At 40.8% G+C, this 7847-nt stretch overlaps 1 protein-coding gene and 1 long non-coding RNA gene across 2 annotated transcripts in view; one reads left to right on the top strand and one right to left on the bottom strand.

Annotated features, from left to right (window-relative positions):
- Positions 1-7847, bottom strand: part of LOC307044219 (NLR family CARD domain-containing protein 3-like) — a 104208-nt gene that overhangs the window by 20093 nt on the left and 76268 nt on the right. The window lies entirely within an intron of this gene.
- Positions 4544-5194, top strand: LOC307044296. The gene is made up of 2 exons (XR_013809603.1): positions 4544-4624; positions 4761-5194. It is a non-coding gene; the product is annotated as an uncharacterized lncRNA (long non-coding RNA).

Below are 7847 nucleotides of genomic sequence, written 5' to 3'. Positions count from 1 at the left end.
CATGAGAGCAGAGGACAGATGAGACCAGAGGACAGATGAGACCAGAGGACAGATGAGACCAGAGGACAGATTTTCCTGGAAGGCCAACAGGTACTAACTGATGTGGACAACATTGCATTAGCTGCTACCATGCTGTTTGGACTAATGTATGCAATGAACCTGAACGACCCCCCTAAACTGAAGTGCACGTTCGAAGTGCTCCAGCTAATGTTAATGGAGCTAGACGGCAACATGTTCTCCAAGAAAGCCCAAGCGTTTAAAAACAAACTGTTTGAGTGAGCTGTTGCCATGGACCATTGTGCACTTTTACAGCATTCATACTGGACTTTCATCGATACAACTGTCTTGCACTTCCTTTGCTCATGCTTTTTGCTGTATTGATTTGCATGTTTCAGAAATGTGGGTTTTTCCTGGGGTCATGTGTTTCAGAATGTACCACTTGTCATGTGTTTCAGAATGTACTAATTGCACTACTTCAAAATGTCAGTTCTTGTTTTTATTTGTAATACTTTCTTTAGTGCATATGTGGTGAGAAACCAGGCCATTATTATACTGTCATGTATTCTTCCAAAGCAATGCCATTGCTTTTTTGTATTAAAGTGCCCTTTCATATTAGCAGGGTACTATTTAAATCATGGATTTGCAAGAACATTTCCTTTTTTCGGCTAGGCGTTGAAATTTCCGTTAATTGTTTACTATGAATGAGTTACAAAAATAAGCCTTTCTTTGCCATTTGGCCCAATAAACCTTTCTTTTGGTCGGGAGAATAGTTTCCTGCTTGCTGTGTTCTAACACAATAATGTATATGTACATGCATCACAAACTTTTTCTATTTCTTCTATTTTCTTTATTTTCAATGTATTTGTTAATTCTCCTGGGGCTGCATGATGGAAAAACCAAAAGCTCATCTGGATGTGTGGTGGTTGTTAATATTGTTTTATTTTTTGAGAAAACTACATGAATGTTGTTCAAAGAAATGTGTTTGTCTTTATTGACTATTTGTTTTAAAATGTTATGATAAATGCTGTAGATATAAGAGATTAGGATGGATCCTGTAGAAGAATGTACGACATGCCTCTATTCACATGAAATAAATAATCTTATGTACCCCTTGAGCACGAGGTAGATTAAACAGAAAACTATAGCATGGAGTTTAAACAAAACATTCATGTGGCTTCAACAGGTACAAATGAAATGAGTATATTAAAAGCCTATAATGAACATAAAAAGTCATGTTGGTTAAACATAGGGTAAATGAATATATCTAATATTTAAGGAAATATTCACATTAACATAAAAATTTCATGTTTCTTTGACATAACATAGTTGTGTGTCTCTAACATAATGGAATAGTTTTGAGTACACATGTTTTTAATGTGTGCAACCGGTTTCCATATTAAAATCATGTTAATCCAACAGCCTTTTTTTTCAGTGCCGTGGTCAACTTTGATGAAACTGAAAGTAAAGATGCCAATGAACCAGATTCAGCCTTTGCTGCCGCCAGTGAGAGCTCAGATGAAGATGACCAGATGGAGCCTGAGCCTCTGTCAGATTTGGATCATCCCTCTCTCCCCCCTCACAGAAGGTGCATGGCTCACACCTTGAATCTAGTGGCCAAAGATACAGAACTGAAAAATGCTACAAAGCAATGTCGAGGGCTGTTTTTGCAAAAGCATCTGCTCTGTGGAACAAGGTTAAGTGGAGTTCAAAGGCTTCTGATACTGTGGAGGAAAAGCTTGGGATTAGCTTTGTTGCGCCAAATGACACAAGATGGAACTCTGCAGCGCCGTATAGACTGAGAGTTATGTCATCTCCGTTCACTCCAATGGACCACTTTTTTACAGCAATGGCGGATCGTGGAGCCTCTCAATCGTTCCCCGGAAGTTAGCGCCAAGGCTAGCAGAGCTGTAGAGTTGCAGCATAATAGACCGTTCGTGACGGACTTTTAAAGGTAAGAAGAAGCTTAAAGATTTATATTGCGGATATTATCAGTACATCTGATTCAAATGAACATGTGTATTAAAGGATGTCAGTGGATTATCCCTAAATTAGTAGATTTAGGGAACGTTTACAGATAACAGATTAAGCTAGGATACCATACCATATTACCATACACTATACCATAGTGGTTGAATACACAGTATTAGGACACACTTTATACTTACTGGACATGTTATACTCATTATATACTGTATATAAAATATGACCAAGAATGTGAGACAACTTTATAGAAATTCATATCACATCTGTTACTGATGCCATTTGTCATACTTTGTTAAACTCACAAATAATAAAGTTCCATAACTTCAGTTGGGAACAAAAACCACACCTTATCTCCCCAAGGCAATTTCCCATCCAATAGGTGTGCTATATACAGTAGGTGTGTATCACCCTGTCTCCTGTCTGTTACTCCCTCTTTCAGCACAAGAACCAGAGGGGGATTCAATGGAGCCTGAATACCTGCACTGAGACCCTCACCCTGCACCCTGAGTCTCAGCTCTCAGTGTTTTTCAAGCCTTTCCCTGTTTTTTTGTATTAAACAAAACATTAAGCTTTCCCAATGGTGTGGTTTTCGTTTTGTGAAAAAGTGCAAATGCAGTGTTTGTATACAATAACCTAACCTCACATATTTTTTTGCTATTGGTCATGAAATTGCTCCTGCTGACTTGTGCCAGCCATTTTTTCCTCCGCTCTGTGTCAGTGGGGAAGCCGTACATTCGTACTCCTTTCTCAGAGCGATTTGAGCATCCCCAGGCAGCACAGCAAACCATGGTGGCGACTAGGAGGCAGCGCAGCAAACCAGGACAACACGGAGGAAAGGGCACAGACAAACTGCATGATATGCTATTCAATGTTTATTGAATTCCATGTATTTGCAATGGATGTTCCTAAAACAACACATTTAACATCATCATCATCATCATCATCATCATGCTGCTGCTGCTGCTGCTGCTAGTCCTTTGATAGTCACCTGTCGGTCTCCTGTCCTTTCTGAAAGCCATAAAGATGACATTAGTCATTTAGATAACTTGTGTCCTCAGTTACCATGGGATTACTGAAACTACCATCAATTTAAGAAAATGGTAGAAATGAATCTAATCTGAATTTTGAAGCATTCCTTTAGATCCCCTCCCTCTAAATATATCAATAAACATTAGAAAGTGATGCTCCTGACTACTATACAAGTTTAAGAAGATAATATTGGTTTGAAAGAATTAAAAGCTATAAACAGCAACAGGCTCTTTAACCAAGGCACTGTTAGCCTAACATGTAAACTAGTTGTTCACACTAATCCTAATATTATAACTTAATATTAGCAAATTCTATTTTATTTTTTAAAACATATTGATGTAAATACATACACATATCGATTTGTTGTATAAATATTGCAAATCAAAACCTTTATTCACTAATAATTACCAAAAGTCGAAGTTCTATCTCCTGTTATCAATGCATTCACATTGCCCGCCATGAACTTCCGGGGAACGATTCTCGTCTGCATGAACCACGTGACGATAACCGTTTTTGGACTTCCGCTGTCGTAACTCTTCTATCTATACGGCGCTGGAACTCTGTATTTCTTTCCATGGAGCGACTGTCTCGCATTGCAACACTAACTACCAAGGCAGAAATGAATGTGGATGAGGTCACCTCTGCAAATGATGCCAATCCCCTACATGACAAGCTGCTCCTGCACGATGTGAGTGATGAGTTTGGCTTTCGTCGATTCTCACCAGATGAAGTCAACTTCATACACAAGTTTGTGGATGTGATGAGGCCTTTGGCACTTGCACTAAACATCCTCCAAGCAGAGAAGAACATCTTTCTTGGGTACCTGGCTCCAACCATTGTGCAACTGCAATGTCATATGAATGACCTGTTGGATGAGAGCACAAAACCCACTGCTGCAGAGGGTCTCATTACATGCCGTCCCCTCATAAAGAGCATCTTGCAGTCACTGAGCACAAGGCTGGCAGGTCTTCTGGAGAAGAGGGAGCACATACTGTCCGCTATACTGATGCCAAGATTCAAGCTTGACTGGGTCCAAGATGAGGAGAAACATGTGCAGTACAGATTGATGCTGAAAAGAGAATTGCAAACCAACTCTGATGACTCGGATGCAAGAGACTCAGGTCAAACCCAGTCCAGTGGGGAAAGTAACAAGAAAGATCCTGCAGCTTCATTCTTCAGATTTAACAGAAACCCTCAGGTTCCTCAAAAATCTGAAGTGGACATGTATTTGGATGCCCCAACCACAGATGGGTTTGATGAGTACATGCAGTTTCCAAAACTCAAAAGGTTGTTCATAAAACACAGCACTGCCCTCAAGCGCTCCGGTAGAGAGGCTCTTCAGCATCGGTGGTCAAATATTCAGGTAGGGATGAGCTGTGATTATATTCCTCATCTAATTATTTCAGTAATTGCCATTTGCCTCAGTACACAATTCCTTTAATACAGATTACTGTTACAATGTTTGCCACAATAATCATGATGTTAAAATGCCTTCTCTTCTTCTTCTTCTTTCTTCTTCTTCTTGCATCTCATTCAGGCCCAGGAGAAACCGGCTGGGAGATGACAACTTTGAGAAGCAGCTGATCTTGAATGCCAACAAAAATATTTGAAGGTAGATATATTATTGTTGTGACCCCTTTTTTGGGCTATAGAAGTACAATGTATTGCTAATGGAGATGAGTATATTGGTGTGCAGAGGTGAGCTGCATACAAACCAGTCAGAGCATATCTTGTTTTTGTTTTTACAGGAAGCAAGAAACAGCAGATCCACCAGGGAGAGACCAGACCACTGTGACCGAAACAGCAGATCCACCAGGGAGTGACCAGACCACTGTGACCGAAACAGCAGATCCACCAGGGAGAGACCAGACCACTTTGACCGAAACAGCAGATCCACCAGGGAGAGACCAGACCACTTTGACCGAAACAGCAGATCCACCAGGGAGTGACCAGACCACTGTGACCGAAACAGCAGATCCACCAGGGAGAGACCAGACCACTTTGACCGAAACAGCAGATCCACCAGGGAGAGACCAGACCACTGTGACCGAAACAGCAGATCCACCAGGGAGAGACCAGACCACTGTGACCGAAACAGCAGATCCACCAGGGAGAGACCAGACCACTGTGACCGAAACAGCAGATCCACCAGGGAGAGACCAGACCACTGTGACCGAAACAGCAGATCCACCAGGGAGTGACCAGACCACTGTGACCGAAACAGCAGATCCACCAGGGAGTGACCAGACCACTGTGACCGAAACAGCAGATCCACCAGGGAGTGACCAGACCACTGTGACCGAAACAGCAGATCCACCAGGGAGAGACCAGACCACTGTGACCGAAACAGCAGATCCACCAGGGAGAGACCAGACCACTGTGACCGAAACAGCAGATCCACCAGGGAGAGACCAGACCACTGTGACCAGTGACAGAGGATCTTCATTCAGATAAGGCCTTTTCAGGATGGACAGAAAGTAACAATGTCCTTGCCCCTGCACACTTTTGGACTCTTTTTTTATTTTCACAAATTATTATTTGTCATTTAGTTATTTTAGTTATTTATTTGAACTGTAACCAGTGGTGACAGATCTTCACTCAGTATTTTCACTCACACTGGACAGAAAGTAATAGCAGTACTGTCCATGGGCCTTGGACTCTGACTGACTCTTTAAGTTATTGGGTTTTTTACCTTTTTTGCCTCATTCATTTGGGCTGAATATTGCACCCAAGTTATGACCCAAGTTATAGAACTTTTTGTTCTTTGGGCAAACAAGTCAGGAAAAAAAAAGAATGCGACTGACTTAATGAAAAGAGAATTAATGTTTAAATGTTTTGCACTTTGAATATTGAACTTTGAGGTACAACCTTAGTTTCATACCTCAGCCTGGTTCCTACCTCGTGTTGTGTTAGTACAGAGTTATGTCGGCACATGTTTATATGTTATATGTTTGCACAATGACTACTTTCACTTTTGGTACTTTAAGTATATTTAGATTATTATACTTAATAAAGACCATTCAAGCAGCATGTTTTTCCTCATGTTTTTGAAAATATAATGTAGAGATGAAAGCTGCAGCTGCTACTAGTGTGGACTGAATGGGCGGCAGCTAAGCGTTATGGAAATGCCAGTATTCTGATTGCTGTCTGTGGTTCTATATGGGTTATGGCAATCATTTTGACAAATAATAGCTCGCAGCAACGTATTGAAAAGATAACTATAAACTATAAATTAGTTCAATTTTGAAACCATGAACTTTAGTTCAACATTTTGAATTATTAACTATGAACTGAACTAGTTCATTTAAAAATGTGTGAACTGTGAACTGAACCAGTTCATGTAGAAAGTGAACTTTCCCAACACTGCTCTCAATGCTCTGTGGTCTTTGTTTTTGAAAAGGCCCCCAGATCTCCCCATGTCGCCCGACGACTTCATGGTTATACAGAGATCCAAGGAAAGGCACGCGCACTAGAGGACGTGTCGGCTCATGCCCTAGCTCAGCATCATGACTGAGTCATAAGTGTGTAAAGGTGAAGTAGACAGAGTAATTAAGCTTGAAGGACAGAGACAGGGAGGTTAGTAGGTGGTTACCAACGGATGCCTTCCCCTTGCCGCAATGGCCGTATCTGTTTATGGCCCGTTTCCTTACGTTACACCCAAAAGGGCCTCGCCCAGAAAGGGGTTGAAAGAAAGATCAGGATGAAAAAGTGGGGAGAGAATGTGGTTTAGGTTTAGGCAAAGAGCCAGAGTGGTTAAGATTAGTGGTCAGATTAAAGGTAAAGTAATAGGCCTGCTGATGTATATTTAAAAGGAATGAGAGGCATGGACCTAGTATTTATGTTTAGGTACCAAACCCCAATAGGTTAAGTCTAGGGGTAAGATTAGGGTGAGGTAATAGGTCTGTTGTTGTATATTTAAAAATACTGAGAAGCATGGACCTAGTATTTGTGTTTAGGCACCAAATCCCAATTGGTTAAGTTTAGGGGTCAGATAAAAGGTAAGGTAATAAACCTGCTGAGGCATACTAAAAGAATGAGAAGTATGGACATAGTATTTATGTTTAGGCACCAGATCCTAACCGGTTAAGTTTAGGGGTCAGGTTAAAGGGTAAGGTGATAGGCCTGCTGATGTATATTACAAAGAATGAGAAGTATGGACATTGCAGTTATGTTTAGGCATATGACCTCAAATGGTTGAGTTTAGGGGTTAGATTAAAAGGTAAGATAATAGGTCAGCTGAAGTATACTTAATAAGAAGGAAACGCATGGATAATGTACTTATGTTTAGGCATATGACCCCAAATGGTTAAGTTTAGGGGTCAGGTTAAAGGGTAAGGTGATAGGCCCGCTGATGCATATTACAAAGAATGAGAAGTACGGATATAGTATTTATGTTTAGGCACCAGACCTCAATCGGTTAAGTTAAAGGGTACGGTGATAGGTCTACTGATGTATACTACAAAGAATGAGAAGTATGGACATTGCAGTTATGTTTAGGCATATGACCCCAAATGGTTAAGTTTAGGGGTCAGGTTAAAAGGTAAGGTGATAGGTCAGCTGATGTACCCTCACAAGAAAGAAAAGCATGGATAATGTACTTATGTTTAGGCATTTAACCTCAATTGGTTAAGTTTAGGGGTCAGCTTAGAATAATATAAAATAAAGATTTATTTTTCAAACTAAACGATCCGAAAATTGTGTTCATTTGCATGTTGTGACTCCCATCCTCAGCCACTGGAGTGGTTTGCAAAAATACTGTAGCAGTCAGCCATCCATTCGTGGTCTCCTGCCTCCATCTAGTGGTGACAGGGGGTAGTGCAAGTATCCTTTTCTCA

Source organism: Notothenia rossii (genome assembly GCF_949606895.1).
Source record: "Notothenia rossii genome assembly, chromosome: 6".
Classification (NCBI taxonomy): Eukaryota; Metazoa; Chordata; class Actinopteri; order Perciformes; family Nototheniidae; genus Notothenia; species Notothenia rossii.
Note: the sequence above shows the minus strand (reverse complement) of the source record. Positions and strands in the feature narration are given on the sequence as shown.